This window comes from Phyllobates terribilis, unplaced genomic scaffold, assembly GCF_046119375.1.
Source record: "Phyllobates terribilis strain yellow unplaced genomic scaffold, ASM4611937v1 Scaffold_2__4_contigs__length_985480577, whole genome shotgun sequence".
Taxonomy (NCBI): Eukaryota; Metazoa; Chordata; class Amphibia; order Anura; family Dendrobatidae; genus Phyllobates; species Phyllobates terribilis.
The window spans coordinates 443,781,858-443,800,381 of NW_027362762.1; the positions used below are offsets into that span (position 1 = coordinate 443,781,858).

Genomic DNA, 18,524 nt, shown 5'->3' on the forward strand with positions numbered 1-18,524 from the left:
GAAATAAACACTTGAAATAGATCACTCTGTTTGTAATGACTCTATATAATATGAGTTTCACTTTTTGTACTGAAGAACTGAAATAAATTAACTTTTTGATGATATTTTAATTTTGTGAGATGCACCTGTATCACCTATTAATGGGTTTATCTCGTAGCTGGAGATAAGCAGATCACTTTCCACAACCCTCGACACAGGCTGGGCCAGTCCTCTCTGGCCGTGGTCAGAACCTGTGCGAATTTCCTTATTCTCAGAGACCCCAGGCTCCACTTATGATTAGCCAGCCTGGCTAAGATATCACCTGTGCGCCACATAGATGACGTCATGCCAGGCCAGCAAATCAAACGCTACTTTAGGGCACCTGGAAGATCAGGAAGTTCACACTACTCCCATCCACAACCAGAGAGCACCGACCTGGACCGCGGATGCCATAAGCAAACCACTCATTTCTAGCGATCAGCAGAATGGGTAATTTTTATCCATGTTTGAATGGAGAGTCAGTGCGCATGCTCAACTTCCGCGCTAATCACGCTCTTTGAGGCTACCGAGTGCTGTGTTACAACTTTTTCCAGCACCCCACAGAGAGTGAAGCAGTGGCCAGGTATTCAACCTGCTGCTGCATTTTCTAACAGGAATGAAAGTTCCCCTTTGAGAAATTCCACCGATCAGTGAGGATCCCTCCCAGACGACGGACAACCACCAATCAACAAGTTATTACCCATCTACTGGATAGGTCATAACTTGTTTTCACCGGACAATCCCTTAATGCTAGCCATACACATCACATTTATGTTGTCAGCACCTGCAGATTTCGGCAATCTCATGGTTGTCTCCTAAATTTCAACTGACAGATTATATGCGGTTAGAAAAAGGATAGGGCGACTGAAATTCAACATGCCAATGCATTGAGAAAAATACGCTGCCATCAGATATCTGTAGATGCACGCTTGGCTGAGCATGCAGGTGTGTGATTGGGTTTGGAAAGATAGCTATCAGAAAATTTGCTTTTAACTGATAGGCATCTGCTAAAGAACCAGAGAAACTTAGAACTTACTGATGTGGCAGTTATCACTTGTAATGTAGGATTAAAGTTCTTGGATAAGACCACACCCTGGAAAATTATCTGTTTAAGCAGAAGAAAAAAAATCTTTGTTGTATTGTTCATCTGGTTTATTTGCATGCATTTATAAATAGGGTTGGGCGATTAATAAGCTGAACTGGAGTGTTCATTACATGTGATCAGTTTCTTTTGGTTAAAGATGCAATGTTCAATGCAATTTCAGAGAAATAAAAAATATTGATTATGAATTTTAGCTGTGAGATGGAGAATGGCATAACGTGTGGAAAGTTGTGACTGGTGAGAGAATTATTACGGCTTCCCCATATGCTGTACATGTGATTTTTCCCATTTTAAAAGGGGTACTTTGGGGAGATAAAAAAAAATAAAAATTGTAGTGTCCCTGCCCTCAAACTATAAAGATGAGGTCCCCAATGCAGTTCTATTATCTTTATAGCATTTGGAATTCATTGTGACAGTAGCTGCTCCTCACATCTGGGACTATCTCCCAGCTGTGTGTAACAGCCAGCCTGAGAAGAGTGGGTGTGGCCATTACCTCTATTCTATGCAGAGAAACAGCTATTATCAGGAGTCTGGCTGATAGTAACAGTATGGTAGTAACAGCACCCTGATGTAACATCCCAGACCAGAGGGGTGAGCAGTGAAGAGCAGCTCCTCTCACACCAGACCCCTGATAATGTCTCCCTGTCTGCAGTCTGAGGTAAGGGCATGGCGGAGGCGTGGCCTTCTCCCTGCAGTGAAGGGGACATTATCAGGGGGCTGGCTGCTGCTACTCCTACTAAAAGTCAGCAGCAGGCCACGCCCATTCTTCTTAGACAGGGCTGTTACAGTGGGGTGCTGCGCACTGGTAACAATGTCCCAGACGGGAGGGAGGGGCAATAAGGAACAGCTCCTGTCACACTGAATTACAAGTGTTATAAAAATAATAGAAATGCACTGGGCATCTCATCGATATAGTTTATGAGGGTAGGGAAAGTACAATTATTATTATTTTTTTTATCTCCCCTGAGTACCCCTTTAAGTACTAAGTGACCGTTATAGCCCATAGGAGTTGCTCACAACTTAGAAGTAAAAAATGGCCATTAACTAATGTGTTATTACATTATTTAAAACTCATTTAGACATTCATGAATCACCTACGTCATCTGATTGTCACAAAAAGACCTATTAAAGTCTATGGTGATATTCACATGTCTGTGTTTTTTCTGGACTGAGTGCAATGCGTGTGCTATCCATTTTTAACATTGTACTTGATTGCATATCTTATCCTATTTTTTAATCAGAAAATCACTGATGAAACACTGATCGTAAAAACTGAAACATTGAACAAACAGTAATAAAAATCTGATCCAGCACTCTTATCAAAATTGGTCTGCATTTTTTTTCTGAAAAAAATACATCTGAACGAGGCTTTATATCCATTTTGGTCACTTTCATACCTCACAACAGGGGGACAGGTTTAGAATGTGATATTATTCATGACACACACACACAAAAAAAGTGCAAGGAAAGCCAAACAAGAAGTGGAAAACTAGCCAAAGTGTCCAAAGATAGCCAAAATACCAAATCTATTACCCATCATAAGCCATTGTCCATTGTGATAAATGTTTGTGCATTTTCAGATCCACTGTCTAAATATTGGTTACAATTATTTAATCTGGCCCCTTGAGTTCCTTTGGACAGTAGCTGTAGCTTGCTGGCATAGGCAGATTATAATGAGGGCAATCTGGGCTATAGCCCGGGGCTCCATGGCCAGATTGCTCTCATTATAATATGTGCGGCTCCGTGGCACATACCGGCAGTGAGAGGCGGGGGGATCCCCGGACCGCTCCCCAGCAGCGGCGCACGGCCGCTGCTTCTTCTTCAGCCGGGCCAGCACTGCACCTGTTAAGTTCCCTGTGTGCTGGCCCGGCCGCGTCACAGCTAGGAGACATGCACCGGAGAGGAGCTGGACAGAGAGGGAGAGGAGGCAGATATCATTGTGTGATGTCTGTTTATATGTATTTTTGTGTTTCAAATGTGTTTATGCGTGTATGTATATGTCTGTATGCCTGACTGCGTGCGGCCTCCCGCTCTGTACAGATGGCTGCGTGCGGCCTCCCGCTCTGTACAGATGGCTGCGTGCGGCCTCCCGCTCTGTACAGATGGCTGCGTGCGGCCTCCCGCTCTGTACAGATGGCTGCGTGCGGCCCCCCGCTCTGTACAGATGGCTGCGTGCGGCCCCCCGCTCTGTACAGATGGCTACGTGCGGCCCCCCGCTCTGTACAGATGGCTACGTGCGGCCCCCCGCTCTGTACAGATGGCTACGTGCGGCCCCCCGCTCTGTACAGATGGCTACGTGCGGCCCCCCGCTCTGTACAGATGGCTACGTGCGGCCCCCCGCTCTGTACAGATGGCTACGTGCGGCCCCCCGCTCTGTACAGATGGCTACGTGCGGCCTCCCGCTCTGTACAGATGGCTACGTGCGGCCTCCCGCTCTGTACAGATGGCTACGTGTGCTCAATATTAAGCCATACAATTAATGTAAGGCTATGTGCCCACGATGCAGAAATGCTCCGGATTTTTTTTGAGCGTTTCTGCTTTCCGTGGCAGAAAAAACGCATGCGGATTGTACATGCGGTTTTCCAGCAAAGGGACACGCGGATGTGAAGCGTTCTTCACATACATTTCCGCATGCGGGTTGTCAAGCACTTTCCAAGCGATTTTAGCATCACTTGGAAAAGTGCTTGACAACTTGGTCACACTATATAAATCCACGCAAAGGCATGGATTTATATAGCGTGACCGTAAAAGAATGGTAAAAAATAAAAAATAAATATATACTTACCTTCTGATAGCCTACCGACGTCAGCGGTCGCATGACCCGTCACATGACTAAATGACGTCGCCACAGGTCCTTTAGTCTACCGCGAGCTGTCGGCAAGCCATGACGCATCGGATAAAGACACCGGGGGCCATCAGAAGGTAAGTATAATATTTATTTTTTATTTTATTCTTTTTTTTTTTTTTTTTTTTTTTTACAGGTACTATGGTACCCGGGTCCGGATGAGAGTCTCCTGTCCTCCACACCCGGGTACCATCCGCACATTGAAAAGCATGGAATCCGCATGTACAGATGCAGTGATGCGTTATCCATGCGATCTAATGCAAGTCAATGGCGGCAAAAACGCTGCGCTTCCGCAAAATAATTGGTAGTGCTGCGGATTTTTCCGCAATGATAATCCGCAGCGGAAATTTCCGCAGCATGTGCACAGCAATCATCATTGGGGAACATGGTAGACCTTCTACCAAGCGTTTTTTAAGCGTTTCTGCAGCGGAATAGCTTAAAAAACGCATAGTGGGCACACAGCCTAAAAAAAATTATAATTAATATATTAATATTGAGTCAAATTAATTTCACGTGAACTATCATATGATCTATCACAGGGGATCATGTGACATGTGATACATCAGGTGTGTGTGTGTGGGGGGGGGGGCGCGCCTTCTAAACTGCCCGGGGCCCTTGCTACTCTTAATCCACCCCTGCTTGCCGGTTAGGGTAAGTGCACACGTATAGTAACATTTCTGTACAATTTTTGCATCTCTTGGAAGGAAAAACACAGCTGCCAAAATGCACGTTTTTGGATGCATTTTTTACTGATTTGAGTGAAGTCAATGGTGAAAAATGCAGGGCAAAAACACACAGAGAATTGACATGCTGCAGATTATTTACTGTACCAAATCTGCATGTCAAAAATAAGCAAACTGTGCTTGACAGTTCAGGTTTCTCATTTACTTTGCTGACATCAGGATTGCTTCAGATTTTGCTAGCAAATGTGCATGCCAAAAATGTACCAAAAATGCACCAAATCTGCAACGTGTGCACACAGCCTTAAAGTATGAAAAGTCTGTGTCGTCCATGTATAGGTACAAAGTTGGTATCACACGATAATAAAGAGCCCCAGGGTTTTAGTTGTAGTTTTCTCCTAGGACTTAAGAAGTTTATGAGATAAAGTCAGAAGTCCTGAGAAAGCTGTATCTTCTAACTCCCCCATAAGAATGCAATGAATTTTTTTGGATAAGGAGAAATGGCTGCTAGTCTCCTAGAGGGGCTTATTCACATCCTGTGTTGTTGCCCCAATACATCTTATATCATCAGTCCTTTGGCCAGTTCAGCAAGTCCTACTGGATAAGGTCAGCTTTAGCTGAGGTCATGGACTACAGGATAACACAAGTCTTGATGCTCTGATGGATCTATGATACGACCAATTCATACACTATGCTATTCTTACTGGCAAAAGTGTCAGGATTCCAACAGTGGATCTTACGGCAGGTGTGACAGAGCTTTAGGTTAGAATATTGCAGTCCATAAGTAAGGCCACAAATGAGACAGCTGTCTGCCAAAGGAACGTTTGGACGTCGGCCATCTCTCCTGACACTTTCATACACATGGGGACTCGAGTGTTGAAATCCCATTTACCAGATCCTTCTCTCCCCACAAAAATCATTTGTTGGGAGTCAGGAAGCCCCCATACACATCAAATGGTCGGCCAGTCCCACTGAAATCAGCAGGTTTGGATGACTTTCATGTAAGGTGGAGAAATGAAGAGCCCTGCAAGAATGGATTCATTCTCAAAGGGCCTGTCAGCAAAGATCAGTGCTTCATGGAGGGGCCAATCATTTATACACACCTTCCCACCTGCTTGGTTTCAATCTCTCTTCACCTACACCCTCTTCTTTGATTGACAAATCTGGCTCCATAGAGCCGGAGATAGATGAAAAACAAGCAAGTGTATATAAATGATTGCGCACCGAGCGCCCGTATTTGGTTTGAGCAGTCATTCCATGCTGACAGAGTCCCTTTAATGAGACCACCAGGGATAGCAAGTGCTGAGCTTGGCTGGTCTTAGGGCATGCCCATTAAGAACGAATGGAACAGATGCATGCATGACTCCATCAAACAGCATCGGTTGTTGGGATCGTGGGGGTCCCATCAGTCGGACTGCCAGCAAAACTTGAGACAACCCTCAAAAAATTGAGGCAGGCGGAGTACTCTGGTCTGATTTGCGGACAAATGATAATGGGTCAGTGGAAAAAACAATACGAACAGCACATTGATGTTAGATGTTTAGGAAATCTCCATCTGATTTTTTGGGCTACAAGTAAAACGGATGATAAATACGGATAGATAAACCAGCACGCTGTTTATCTGCAGACGGATGAACAATCTAATGTAAAAAGGCCTAAAAGGGAGGGAGGTGCTCCAGGAGCCGAGCGAGAGGCGGGATGGGAATCACCTGGGCGGACAAAAGGTGGTATTTAATGGTAGAAATTTATGTAAAGGAGTGCTTCTCACCAGGGGTCCTGGGTCCCCCAAACACAGCAATACCAGGCCGTTTCACCAGAGGAGGCAGAATGATTTCTGACCCGCGCTGTGGTAATAACAGTAATAATAATCCTGTCTGTGCTGATAATGTATCTGATGCAAGCAATGCTCAATCTCTGTACAAGTGTCACCTGCTGCAGCCAGGAGCCCTGCTAGTGCCTAATGCACACACTGCAGCTGCCTGCACAGAATGGGGGCGCTGCCTCGGACAACAGTCTCCCCCTGTGGCTAAGAGGAGCCTGCTGACCGCTTATCCGCCATGGAACAGCCCGTCATCAGCCAAAGGACTCCGTCATTGGGAAATGTAGACGGGGCAGGTGACACAAGGCAGCAGAGACCTCCCAAAACAAGGCGCATACACCGACAGCAGCAATGTCGCTGGGATGGGGACACGCTCCAAGCCGCCAGTTATGAAGCAGAATATAGAGGTATTGCATATCCCGACATGACTCGCAGTAAACACTCACCTGCTCAAGACTGTATGGAACCGACTGAAGTCCAGGAAACCGTGACCGTCCGTCCTGACCACGCCCACGCTGTAATCACATGACCTCGGCTGTGGCGCAACTCTGGAAGTGAAGTTGAGGTTGGGAGTAGGCGGTTTCTAGAGGCAGAGAGACAGGCGCAGTGTGTCAGTGTGTGGGTTACCACAGGAGAGTCAGGCGGTGTGTGGTTACCACAGGAGGAGAGTCAGGTGGTGTATGTCTGTGTGGTTACCACAGGAGGAGAGTCAGGTGGTGTATGTCTGTGTGGTTACCACAGGAGGAGAGTCAGGCGGTGTATGTCTGTGTGGTTACTACAGGAGGAAAGTCAGGCGGTGTATGTCTGTGTGGTTACCACAGGAGGAGAGTCAGGCGGTGTATGTCTGTGTGGTTACCACAGGAGGAGAGTCAGGCGGTGTATGTCTGTGTGGTTACCACAGGAGGAAAGTCAGACGGTGTATGTCAGTGTGTGGTTACCACAGGAGGAGAGTCAGGCGGTGTATGTCTGTGTGGTTACCACAGGAGGAAAGTCAGGCGGTGTATGTCTGTGTGTGGTTACCACAGGAGGAGAGTCAGGCGGTGTATGTCTGTGTGGTTACCACAGGAGGAGAGTCAGGCGGTGTATGTCTGTGTGGTTACCACAGGAGGAGAGTCAGGCGGTGTATGTCTGTGTGGTTACTACAGGAGGAGAGTCAGGTGGTGTATGTCAGTGTGTGGTTACCACAGGAGGAGAGTCAGGCGGTGTATGTCTGTGTGGTTACCACAGGAGGAGAGTCAGGCGGTGTATGTCTGTGGTTACCCCAGGAGGAGAGTCAGGCGGTGTATGTCTGTGTGGTTACCACAGGAGGAGAGTCAGGCGGTGTATGTCTGTGTGGTTACCACAGGAGGAGAGTCAGGCGGTGTATGTCTGTGTGGTTACCACAGGAGGAGAGTCAGGCGGTGTATGTCTGTGTGGTTACCACAGGAGGAGAGTCAGGCGGTGTATGTCTGTGTGGTTACCACAGGAGGAGAGTCAGGCGGTGTATGTCTGTGTGGTTACTACAGGAGGATAGTCAGGCGGTGTATGTCTGTGGTTACCACAGGAGGAGAGTCAGGCTGTGTATGTCAGTGTGTGGTTACCACAGGAGGAGAGTCAGGCAGTGTATGTCTGTGTGGTTACCACAGGAGGAGAGTCAGGCGGTGTATGTCTGTGTGGTTACTACAGGAGGAAAGTCAGGCGGTGTATGTCTGTGTGGTTACTACAGGAGGAGAGTCAGGCGGTGTATGTCTGTGTGGTTACTACAGGAGGAGAGTCAGGCGGTGTATGTCTGTGTGGTTACTAGAGGAGGAAAGTCAGGCGGTGTATGTCAGTGTGTGGTTACCACAGGAGGAAAGTCAGGCGGTGTATGTCTGTGTGGTTACCACAGGAGGAGAGTCAGGCGGTGTATGTCTGTGTGGTTACCACAGGAGGAGAGTCAGGCTGTGTATGTCTGTGTGGTTACCACAGGAGGAGAGTCAGGCGGTGTATGTCAGTGTGTGGTTACCACAGGACGAAAGTCAGGCGGTGTATGTCTGTGTGGTTACCACAGGAGGAGAGTCAGGCGGTGTGTGGTTACCACAGGAGGAGAGTCAGGCGGTGTATGTCTGTGTGGTTACCACAGGAGGAAAGTCAGGCGGTGTATGTCTGTGTGGTTACCACAGGAGGAGAGTCAGGCGGTGTATGTCTGTGTGGTTACTACAGGAGGAGAGTCAGGCGGTGTATGTCTGTGTGGTTACCACAGGAGGAGAGTCAGGCGGTGTATGTCTGTGTGGTTACCACAGGAGGAGAGTCAGGCGGTGTATGTCTGTGTGGTTACCACAGGAGGAGAGTCAGGCGGTGTATGTCTGTGTGGTTACCACAGGAGGAGAGTCAGGCGGTGTATGTCTGTGTGGTTACCACAGGAGGAGAGTCAGGTGGTGTATGTCTGTGTGTTTACCACAGGAGGAGAGTCAGGCGGTGTATGTCAGTGTGTGGTTACCACAGGAGGAGAGTCAGGCGGTGTATGTCAGTGTGTGGTTACCACAGGAGGAGAGTCAGGCGGTGTATGTCAGTGTGTGGTTACCACAGGAGGAGAGTCAGGCGGTGTATGTCAGTGTGTGGTTACCACAGGAGGAGAGTCAGGCGGTGTATGTCTGTGGTTACCACAGGAGGAGAGTCAGGCGGTGTATGTCAGTGTGTGGTTACTACAGGAGGATAGTCAGGCGGTGTATGTCTGTGTGGTTACTACAGGAGGATAGTCAGGCGGTGTATGTCTGTGGTTACCACAGGAGGAGAGTCAGGCGGTGTATGTGTGTGTGGTTACTACAGGAGGAAAGTCAGGCGGTGTATGTCTGTGTGGTTACTACAGGAGGAGAGTCAGGCGGTGTATGTCTGTGTGGTTACCACAGGAGGAGAGTCAGGCGGTGTATGTCTGTGTGGTTACCACAGGAGGAAAGTCAGACGGTGTATGTCAGTGTGTGGTTACCACAGGAGGAGAGTCAGGCGGTGTATGTCTGTGTGGTTACCACAGGAGGAAAGTCAGGCGGTGTATGTCTGTGTGTGGTTACCACAGGAGGAGAGTCAGGCGGTGTATGTCTGTGTGGTTACCACAGGAGGAGAGTCAGGCGGTGTATGTCTGTGTGGTTACCACAGGAGGAGAGTCAGGTGGTGTATGTCTGTGTGGTTACCACAGGAGGAGAGTCAGGCGGTGTATGTCTGTGTGGTTACCACAGGAGGAGAGTCAGGCGGTGTATGTCTGTGGTTACCACAGGAGGAGAGTCAGGCGGTGTATGTCTGTGGTTACCCCAGGAGGAGAGTCAGGCGGTGTATGTCTGTGTGGTTACCACAGGAGGAGAGTCAGGCGGTGTATGTCTGTGTGGTTACCACAGGAGGAGAGTCAGGCGGTGTATGTCTGTGTGGTTACTACAGGAGGATAGTCAGGCGGTGTATGTCTGTGGTTACCACAGGAGGAGAGTCAGGCTGTGTATGTCAGTGTGTGGTTACCACAGGAGGAGAGTCAGGCGGTGTATGTCTGTGTGGTTACCACAGGAGGAGAGTCAGGCGGTGTATGTCTGTGTGGTTACTACAGGAGGAAAGTCAGGCGGTGTATGTCTGTGTGGTTACTACAGGAGGAGAGTCAGGCGGTGTATGTCTGTGTGGTTACTACAGGAGGAGAGTCAGGCGGTGTATGTCTGTGTGGTTACTAGAGGAGGAAAGTCAGGCGGTGTATGTCAGTGTGTGGTTACCACAGGAGGAAAGTCAGGCGGTGTATGTCTGTGTGGTTACCACAGGAGGAGAGTCAGGCGGTGTATGTCTGTGTGGTTACCACAGGAGGAGAGTCAGGCTGTGTATGTCTGTGTGGTTACCACAGGAGGAGAGTCAGGCGGTGTATGTCAGTGTGTGGTTACCACAGGACGAAAGTCAGGCGGTGTATGTCTGTGTGGTTACCACAGGAGGAGAGTCAGGCGGTGTGTGGTTACCACAGGAGGAGAGTCAGGCGGTGTATGTCTGTGTGGTTACCACAGGAGGAAAGTCAGGCGGTGTATGTCTGTGTGGTTACCACAGGAGGAGAGTCAGGCGGTGTATGTCTGTGTGGTTACTACAGGAGGAGAGTCAGGCGGTGTATGTCTGTGTGGTTACCACAGGAGGAGAGTCAGGCGGTGTATGTCTGTGTGGTTACCACAGGAGGAGAGTCAGGCGGTGTATGTCTGTGTGGTTACCACAGGAGGAGAGTCAGGCGGTGTATGTCAGTGTGTGGTTACCACAGGAGGAGAGTCAGGCGGTGTATGTCAGTGTGTGGTTACCACAGGAGGAGAGTCAGGCGGTGTATGTCAGTGTGTGGTTACCACAGGAGGAGAGTCAGGCGGTGTATGTCTGTGGTTACCACAGGAGGAGAGTCAGGCGGTGTATGTCTGTGTGGTTACCACAGGAGGAGAGTCAGGCGGTGTATGTCTGTGTGGTTACCACAGGAGGAGAGTCAGGCGGTGTATGTCTGTGTGGTTACTACAGGAGGAGAGTCAGGTGGTGTATGTCAGTGTGTGGTTACCACAGGAGGAGAGTCAGGCGGTGTATGTCTGTGTGGTTACCACAGGAGGAGAGTCAGGCGGTGTATGTCTGTGTGGTTACTACAGGAGGAGAGTCAGGCGGTGTATGTCTGTGTGGTTACCACAGGAGGAGAGTCAGGCGGTGTATGTCTGTGTGGTTACCACAGGAGGAGAGTCAGGCGGTGTATGTCTGTGTGGTTACCACAGGAGGAGAGTCAGGCGGTGTATGTCTGTGTGGTTACCACAGGAGGAGAGTCAGGCGGTGTATGTCTGTGTGGTTACCACAGGAGGAGAGTCAGGTGGTGTATGTCTGTGTGTTTACCACAGGAGGAGAGTCAGGCGGTGTATGTCAGTGTGTGGTTACCACAGGAGGAGAGTCAGGCGGTGTATGTCAGTGTGTGGTTACCACAGGAGGAGAGTCAGGCGGTGTATGTCAGTGTGTGGTTACCACAGGAGGAGAGTCAGGCGGTGTATGTCAGTGTGTGGTTACCACAGGAGGAGAGTCAGGCGGTGTATGTCTGTGGTTACCACAGGAGGAGAGTCAGGCGGTGTATGTCAGTGTGTGGTTACTACAGGAGGATAGTCAGGCGGTGTATGTCTGTGTGGTTACTACAGGAGGATAGTCAGGCGGTGTATGTCTGTGGTTACCACAGGAGGAGAGTCAGGCGGTGTATGTGTGTGTGGTTACTACAGGAGGAAAGTCAGGCGGTGTATGTCTGTGTGGTTACTACAGGAGGAGAGTCAGGCGGTGTATGTCTGTGTGGTTACCACAGGAGGAGAGTCAGGCGGTGTATGTCTGTGTGGTTACCACAGGAGGAAAGTCAGACGGTGTATGTCAGTGTGTGGTTACCACAGGAGGAGAGTCAGGCGGTGTATGTCTGTGTGGTTACCACAGGAGGAAAGTCAGGCGGTGTATGTCTGTGTGTGGTTACCACAGGAGGAGAGTCAGGCGGTGTATGTCTGTGTGGTTACCACAGGAGGAGAGTCAGGCGGTGTATGTCTGTGTGGTTACCACAGGAGGAGAGTCAGGTGGTGTATGTCTGTGTGGTTACCACAGGAGGAGAGTCAGGCGGTGTATGTCTGTGTGGTTACTACAGGAGGAGAGTCAGGCGGTGTATGTCTGTGTGGTTACCACAGGAGGAGAGTCAGGCGGTGTATGTCTGTGTGGTTACCACAGGAGGAGAGTCAGGCGGTGTATGTCTGTGTGGTTACCACAGGAGGAGAGTCAGGCGGTGTATGTCAGTGTGTGGTTACCACAGGAGGAGAGTCAGGCGGTGTATGTCAGTGTGTGGTTACCACAGGAGGAGAGTCAGGCGGTGTATGTCAGTGTGTGGTTACCACAGGAGGAGAGTCAGGCGGTGTATGTCTGTGGTTACCACAGGAGGAGAGTCAGGCGGTGTATGTCTGTGTGGTTACCACAGGAGGAGAGTCAGGCGGTGTATGTCTGTGTGGTTACCACAGGAGGAGAGTCAGGCGGTGTATGTCTGTGTGGTTACTACAGGAGGAGAGTCAGGTGGTGTATGTCAGTGTGTGGTTACCACAGGAGGAGAGTCAGGCGGTGTATGTCTGTGTGGTTACCACAGGAGGAGAGTCAGGCGGTGTATGTCTGTGTGGTTACTACAGGAGGAGAGTCAGGCGGTGTATGTCTGTGTGGTTACCACAGGAGGAGAGTCAGGCGGTGTATGTCTGTGTGGTTACCACAGGAGGAGAGTCAGGCGGTGTATGTCTGTGTGGTTACCACAGGAGGAGAGTCAGGCGGTGTATGTCTGTGTGGTTACCACAGGAGGAGAGTCAGGCGGTGTATGTCTGTGTGGTTACCACAGGAGGAGAGTCAGGTGGTGTATGTCTGTGTGTTTACCACAGGAGGAGAGTCAGGCGGTGTATGTCAGTGTGTGGTTACCACAGGAGGAGAGTCAGGCGGTGTATGTCAGTGTGTGGTTACCACAGGAGGAGAGTCAGGCGGTGTATGTCAGTGTGTGGTTACCACAGGAGGAGAGTCAGGCGGTGTATGTCAGTGTGTGGTTACCACAGGAGGAGAGTCAGGCGGTGTATGTCTGTGGTTACCACAGGAGGAGAGTCAGGCGGTGTATGTCAGTGTGTGGTTACTACAGGAGGATAGTCAGGCGGTGTATGTCTGTGTGGTTACTACAGGAGGATAGTCAGGCGGTGTATGTCTGTGGTTACCACAGGAGGAGAGTCAGGCGGTGTATGTGTGTGTGGTTACTACAGGAGGAAAGTCAGGCGGTGTATGTCTGTGTGGTTACTACAGGAGGAGAGTCAGGCGGTGTATGTCTGTGTGGTTACCACAGGAGGAGAGTCAGGCGGTGTATGTCTGTGTGGTTACCACAGGAGGAAAGTCAGACGGTGTATGTCAGTGTGTGGTTACCACAGGAGGAGAGTCAGGCGGTGTATGTCTGTGTGGTTACCACAGGAGGAAAGTCAGGCGGTGTATGTCTGTGTGTGGTTACCACAGGAGGAGAGTCAGGCGGTGTATGTCTGTGTGGTTACCACAGGAGGAGAGTCAGGCGGTGTATGTCTGTGTGGTTACCACAGGAGGAGAGTCAGGTGGTGTATGTCTGTGTGGTTACCACAGGAGGAGAGTCAGGCGGTGTATGTCTGTGTGGTTACCACAGGAGGAGAGTCAGGCGGTGTATGTCTGTGGTTACCACAGGAGGAGAGTCAGGCGGTGTATGTCTGTGGTTACCCCAGGAGGAGAGTCAGGCGGTGTATGTCTGTGTGGTTACCACAGGAGGAGAGTCAGGCGGTGTATGTCTGTGTGGTTACCACAGGAGGAGAGTCAGGCGGTGTATGTCTGTGTGGTTACTACAGGAGGATAGTCAGGCGGTGTATGTCTGTGGTTACCACAGGAGGAGAGTCAGGCTGTGTATGTCAGTGTGTGGTTACCACAGGAGGAGAGTCAGGCGGTGTATGTCTGTGTGGTTACCACAGGAGGAGAGTCAGGCGGTGTATGTCTGTGTGGTTACTACAGGAGGAAAGTCAGGCGGTGTATGTCTGTGTGGTTACTACAGGAGGAGAGTCAGGCGGTGTATGTCTGTGTGGTTACTACAGGAGGAGAGTCAGGCGGTGTATGTCTGTGTGGTTACTAGAGGAGGAAAGTCAGGCGGTGTATGTCAGTGTGTGGTTACCACAGGAGGAAAGTCAGGCGGTGTATGTCTGTGTGGTTACCACAGGAGGAGAGTCAGGCGGTGTATGTCTGTGTGGTTACCACAGGAGGAGAGTCAGGCTGTGTATGTCTGTGTGGTTACCACAGGAGGAGAGTCAGGCGGTGTATGTCAGTGTGTGGTTACCACAGGACGAAAGTCAGGCGGTGTATGTCTGTGTGGTTACCACAGGAGGAGAGTCAGGCGGTGTGTGGTTACCACAGGAGGAGAGTCAGGCGGTGTATGTCTGTGTGGTTACCACAGGAGGAAAGTCAGGCGGTGTATGTCTGTGTGGTTACCACAGGAGGAGAGTCAGGCGGTGTATGTCTGTGTGGTTACTACAGGAGGAGAGTCAGGCGGTGTATGTCTGTGTGGTTACCACAGGAGGAGAGTCAGGCGGTGTATGTCTGTGTGGTTACCACAGGAGGAGAGTCAGGCGGTGTATGTCTGTGTGGTTACCACAGGAGGAGAGTCAGGCGGTGTATGTCAGTGTGTGGTTACCACAGGAGGAGAGTCAGGCGGTGTATGTCAGTGTGTGGTTACCACAGGAGGAGAGTCAGGCGGTGTATGTCTGTGGTTACCACAGGAGGAGAGTCAGGCGGTGTATGTCAGTGTGTGGTTACTACAGGAGGATAGTCAGGCGGTGTATGTCTGTGTGGTTACTACAGGAGGATAGTCAGGCGGTGTATGTCTGTGGTTACCACAGGAGGAGAGTCAGGCGGTGTCTGTGTGTGTGGTTACTACAGGAGGAAAGTCAGGCGGTGTATGTCTGTGTGGTTACTACAGGAGGAGAGTCAGGCGGTGTATGTCTGTGTGGTTACTACAGGAGGAGAGTCAGGCGGTGTATGTCTGTGTGGTTACCACAGGAGGAAAGTCAGGCGGTGTATGTCTGTGTGGTTACCACAGGAGGAGAGTCAGGCGGTGTGTGGTTACCACAGGAGGAAAGTCAGGCGGTGTATGTCTGTGTGGTTACCACAGGAGGATAGTCAGGCGGTGTATGTCTGTGTGGTTACTACAGGAGGAAAGTCAGGTGGTGTATGCCAGTGTAGTTACTTCAGGAGGATAGTCAGGCGGTGTATGTCTGTGGTTACCACAGGAGGAGAGTCAGGCGGTGTATGTCTGTGTGGTTACCACAGGAGGAAAGTCAGGCGGTGTATGTCTGTATGGTTACTACAGGAGGATAGTCAGGCGGTGTATGTCTGTGTGGTTACTACAGGAGGAAAGTCAGGTGGTGTATGCCAGTGTAGTTACTTCAGGAGGAAAGTCAGGCGGTGTATGCCTGTGTGTGGTTACCACAGGAGGAAAGTCAGGCGGTGTATGTCTGTGTGGTTACCACAGGAGGAGAGTCAGGCGGTATGTCTGTGTGGTTACTACAGGAGGAAAGTCAGGCGGTGTAAGTCAGTGTGGTTACTACAGGAGGATAGTCAGGCGGTGTATGTCTGTATGGTTACTACAGGAGGATAGTCAGGCGGTGTATGTCTATGTGGTTACTACAGGAGGAAAGTCAGGTGGTGTATGCCAGTGTAGTTACTACAGGAGGAAAGTCAGGCGGTGTATGCCTGTGTGTGGTTACCACAGGAGGAGAGTCAGGTGGTGTATGTCAGTGTGGTTACCACAGGAGGAAAGTCAGGTTTTGTATGTCAGTGTGTGGTTACCACAGGAGGAGAGTCAGGCTTTGTATGTCAGTGTGTGGTTACCACAGGAGGAGAGTCAGGCGGTGTATGTCAGTGTGTGGTTACCACAGGAGGAGAGTCAGGCGGTGTATGTCAGTGTGTGGTTACCACAGGAGGAGAGTCAGGCTTTGTATGTCAGTGTGTGGTTACCACAGGAGGAGAGTCAGGCGGTGTATGTCAGTGTGTGGTTAACACAGGAGGAGAGTCAGGCGTTGTATGCCTGTGTGTGTGGTTACCACAGGAGGAGAGTCAGGCGTTGTATGTGAGTGTGTGGTTACTACGGGAGGAGAGTCAGGCGGTGTATGTCAGTGTGTGGTTACCACGGGAGGAGAGTCAGGCGGTGTATGTCAGTGTGTGGTTACCACGGGAGGAGAGTCAGGCGGTGTATGTCAGTGTGTGGTTACCACGGGAGGAGAGTCAGGCGGTGTATGTCCGTGTGTGGTTACCACAGGAGGAGAGTCAGGCGGTGTATGTCAGTGTGTGGTTACCACAGGAGGAGAGTCAGGCGGTGTATGTCTGTGGTTACCACAGGAGGAGAGTCAGGCGGTGTATGTCAGTGTGTGGTTACTACAGGAGGATAGTCAGGCGGTGTATGTCTGTGTGGTTACTACAGGAGGATAGTCAGGCGGTGTATGTCTGTGGTTACCACAGGAGGAGAGTCAGGCGGTGTATGTGTGTGTGGTTACTACAGGAGGAAAGTCAGGCGGTGTATGTCTGTGTGGTTACTACAGGAGGAGAGTCAGGCGGTGTATGTCTGTGTGGTTACCACAGGAGGAGAGTCAGGCGGTGTATGTCTGTGTGGTTACCACAGGAGGAAAGTCAGACGGTGTATGTCAGTGTGTGGTTACCACAGGAGGAGAGTCAGGCGGTGTATGTCTGTGTGGTTACCACAGGAGGAAAGTCAGGCGGTGTATGTCTGTGTGTGGTTACCACAGGAGGAGAGTCAGGCGGTGTATGTCTGTGTGGTTACCACAGGAGGAGAGTCAGGCGGTGTATGTCTGTGTGGTTACCACAGGAGGAGAGTCAGGCGGTGTATGTCTGTGTGGTTACTACAGGAGGAGAGTCAGGTGGTGTATGTCAGTGTGTGGTTACCACAGGAGGAGAGTCAGGCGGTGTATGTCTGTGTGGTTACCACAGGAGGAGAGTCAGGCGGTGTATGTCTGTGGTTACCACAGGAGGAGAGTCAGGCGGTGTATGTCTGTGGTTACCCCAGGAGGAGAGTCAGGCGGTGTATGTCTGTGTGGTTACCACAGGAGGAGAGTCAGGCGGTGTATGTCTGTGTGGTTACCACAGGAGGAGAGTCAGGCGGTGTATGTCTGTGTGGTTACTACAGGAGGATAGTCAGGCGGTGTATGTCTGTGGTTACCACAGGAGGAGAGTCAGGCTGTGTATGTCAGTGTGTGGTTACCACAGGAGGAGAGTCAGGCGGTGTATGTCTGTGTGGTTACCACAGGAGGAGAGTCAGGCGGTGTATGTCTGTGTGGTTACTACAGGAGGAAAGTCAGGCGGTGTATGTCTGTGTGGTTACCACAGGAGGAAAGTCAGACGGTGTATGTCAGTGTGTGGTTACCACAGGAGGAGAGTCAGGCGGTGTATGTCTGTGTGGTTACCACAGGAGGAAAGTCAGGCGGTGTATGTCTGTGTGTGGTTACCACAGGAGGAGAGTCAGGCGGTGTATGTCTGTGTGGTTACCACAGGAGGAGAGTCAGGCGGTGTATGTCTGTGTGGTTACCACAGGAGGAGAGTCAGGCGGTGTATGTCTGTGTGGTTACTACAGGAGGAGAGTCAGGTGGTGTATGTCAGTGTGTGGTTACCACAGGAGGAGAGTCAGGCGGTGTATGTCTGTGTGGTTACCACAGGAGGAGAGTCAGGCGGTGTATGTCTGTGGTTACCACAGGAGGAGAGTCAGGCGGTGTATGTCTGTGGTTACCCCAGGAGGAGAGTCAGGCGGTGTATGTCTGTGTGGTTACCACAGGAGGAGAGTCAGGCGGTGTATGTCTGTGTGGTTACCACAGGAGGAGAGTCAGGCGGTGTATGTCTGTGTGGTTACTACAGGAGGATAGTCAGGCGGTGTATGTCTGTGGTTACCACAGGAGGAGAGTCAGGCTGTGTATGTCAGTGTGTGGTTACCACAGGAGGAGAGTCAGGCGGTGTATGTCTGTGTGGTTACCACAGGAGGAGAGTCAGGCGGTGTATGTCTGTGTGGTTACTACAGGAGGAAAGTCAGGCGGTGTATGTCTGTGTGGTTACTACAGGAGGAGAGTCAGGCGGTGTATGTCTGTGTGGTTACTAGAGGAGGAAAGTCAGGCGGTGTATGTCAGTGTGTGGTTACCACAGGAGGAAAGTCAGGCGGTGTATGTCTGTGTGGTTACCACAGGAGGAGAGTCAGGCGGTGTATGTCTGTGTGGTTACCACAGGAGGAGAGTCAGGCTGTGTATGTCTGTGTGGTTACCACAGGAGGAGAGTCAGGCGGTGTATGTCAGTGTGTGGTTACCACAGGACGAAAGTCAGGCGGTGTATGTCTGTGTGGTTACCACAGGAGGAGAGTCAGGCGGTGTGTGGTTACCACAGGAGGAGAGTCAGGCGGTGTATGTCTGTGTGGTTACCACAGGAGGAGAGTCAGGCGGTGTATGTCTGTGTGGTTACCACAGGAGGAGAGTCAGGCGGTGTATGTCTGTGTGGTTACTACAGGAGGAGAGTCAGGCGGTGTATGTCTGTGTGGTT

At 50.6% G+C, this 18,524-nt stretch overlaps 1 protein-coding gene across 3 annotated transcripts in view; it reads right to left on the reverse strand.

The window, feature by feature from the left end:
* ALDH3A2 (aldehyde dehydrogenase 3 family member A2) overlaps window positions 1-7,062 on the reverse strand; it is a 53,831-nt gene extending 46,769 nt beyond the window's left edge. For 2 of the 3 annotated variants that reach the window (XM_073665469.1, XM_073665467.1), the window contains exon 1: window positions 6,911-7,062. The gene's annotated coding sequence lies outside the window, so the exon portion shown is untranslated. Of the gene's footprint in view, window positions 1-1,054; window positions 1,124-6,910 lie in introns of all 3 variants that reach the window. The other variant, XM_073665468.1, reaches the window with a different exon arrangement.
* Window positions 7,063-18,524: the final 11,462 nt, after the last annotated feature.